Source organism: Pyrus communis, chromosome 3, assembly GCF_041283825.1.
Source record: "Pyrus communis isolate YQ-2024b chromosome 3, ASM4128382v1, whole genome shotgun sequence".
In the NCBI taxonomy this organism is placed as follows: Eukaryota; Viridiplantae; Streptophyta; class Magnoliopsida; order Rosales; family Rosaceae; genus Pyrus; species Pyrus communis.
The window spans coordinates 24,932,849-24,935,450 of NC_142567.1; positions in this window are offsets into that span (position 1 = coordinate 24,932,849).

Here is a 2,602-nt window from a genome sequence, read left to right on the forward strand (position 1 = left end):
CTTGCTAGAATTATCTAGCTTATTATGCATGCCTACCGACATGCAAATTTGAACTAGAATGGTCTAGTTCATTTGCAGCTGGACAAAGCCTTCTAGAAGCTTCTACCTTCCAAGCTTGCTGCTTGTACTTGCTAGACTTTTCTAGGATCCAAACACCAACTGGGTTGGTGTTGATCTTCAACACTCCCCCTCAACACCAGCTCTTTCTTTCCTCCATATTGAGTTGACGACGAAACTTTTCAAACTTGCCGGTACTCAAACCTTTAGTGAACAAGTCCGCAACTTGTTCATCTGTATTGATTTGTCTCATCTCAATCTCTTCTTGCAAGACCTTTTCTCTAATGAAATGATAATGTACCCCCACATGTTTAGTTCTTGCATGAAAGACTGGATTTTCCGCCAAGTGAATTGCCGATTGGTTATCACAGTACAATGGTACCGGATAATCTACTGGTTGATGTAGATCACTCATCAACTGTACCAGCCATGCATTCTCTTGAGCTGCCATTGCTGCTGCTCTATACTCTGCTTCTGTGGTTGACAAAGACACCGTTGGTTGTCTCTTGCTGCACCACGAAACTACTCCAGAACCAATTCTGAAGACATACCCAGTGGTCGATCTCCTGGTGTCGTGATCTCCTGCAAAATCTGCATCACAATAGCCAACCAACTTACCATCTTCTCCTTTCTTGTACAAGAGACCATAGTCAATTGTACTCTTTACATATCTTAATATTCGTCGAACCGCTTCTAGATGAGGCTTCTTTGGATTTTGCATGTATCGACTCATAACGCCAACTGCATAAGAAATGTCCGGTCGAGTCAAAGTCAGATAGATCAGACTACCTACCAATTGTCGATACATTGTTGCATCTTCCAAGTCTCTGCCTTCATGTGCACACATCTTGGCATTAGGTTCCACCGGTGTTAAGATTGGCTTGCATTCAAGCATCCCAAACTTCTGCAACAAGTCTTTTGCATACTTTTGTTGACACAGAAATATGCCTTCTTGTGTGCGATCAACCTCTAATCCAAGAAAGTGCTTGAGTTGTCCAAGCTCTTTCATCTTGAACCGAACTGACAAATTTTCCTTTGTTCGACAAATTTCAACCTCATCATCGCCAGTGATGATTAGGTCATCCACGTACACCAGCACGATAGCTAACTTTCCTCCATTAGCTTTAATAAATAAGCTGGAATCTGCATGCGCCACTGAGTAACCACTTTGCGTTAGAAATTCTGCAATTTTACCGTACCACGCCCTTGGTGCTTGTTTTAGACCGTAAAGTGCTTTCCTCAACTTGCACACGTACTCGGGATGAACTTTACTTTCAAAGCCCATTGGCTGCATCATGTAGATCTCCCGATCTAACTCTCCATGCAAGAAAGCATTCTTCACATCCATTTGGTATAGATTCCAATTTTTGTTAGCTGCAAGTGCAAGTAGGACTCGTACGGTTGCAAGCTTTGCTACTGGACTAAACGTTTCATCATAGTCTAGTCCATATTGCTGAGAGAAGCCTCGAGCCACCAACCGAGCCTTGTACCTTTCAACTGAACCATCAGGACGACGCTTTATCTTGTACACCCATTTGCAGGATATGGGTTTCACATCCTTTGGCTTTGGCACCAAATCCCAAGTCTGATTCTGCTTAAGCGCAGTGATTTCTTCTTCCATAGCTCTTATCCATTCAGAACTCTGTGATGCTTCTTCAAACACCTCAGGTTCTTTTGGTGCTCCATCAGTTATGGCAGCATTGGCATATTTAGGATTTGGCTTTCGTACTCTTGTTGACCTTCTTAGTTGTGCTTGTGGAGTTGATACTTCCACTTCACTAGGTCTAACTTCTTGTGGTTGTTGGTACACACCTGTTTGCCAAGGACTCTTAGGTATTTCTTGCTCGACATCATCTCCAGCAAGCAAATCTTCAGGCTCATCTGGACTTAATTGGATTTGGGCAGCTTGGTCTCCCAGTTTCCCTTGCAATGTATCTTCTAAATCTTTTGGGTCGGGCAACGCCTCATTTTCTGAGCACCAACAAGATGATGCTTCTGCATCCCATTTTTCCTCCAGGGCTAGAGACGCAATGACGTCCCAATCATCTTCACTTTTCTTCTCTAAGTTGGCGACGTTACTTTCTGCAGGCCTTTTGAACCAGCAATCCTTCGCCATGTGACCATTCTTTCCACAATTGTAACACTTGCCCTCAAATCTTTTATTATTCTGGGACTGACCACGGTTGTCGTGATACTTCGGAGCTCCCCCTGGCCGAGAACTCCCTCCTCCTTGATGACCTTTTTCCTTGTCACCATTTCTTTTAGATCCACCACCAGCACGCTGCTTAAAGCTGCCTTTACTATTGGTGTAGAGCGCTTCCTCCTCACCTTTTAACGAGACCCCTCCCATTTGCTTTGCCAAAGCTTCTTGATCGGCAAGCAAATTCTCGAACTCAACAAGTGATGGTTGGGTCGGCCATCCTTGTACAGCGGCAACGAAGCCTCGATATTCGGGTCTCAATCCATGGATAATTATTCTTTTTATCCTGGATTCTACAATGGCAGCACTAGGATCTAATTCAGAAATTTCACGGCAAATAGACTT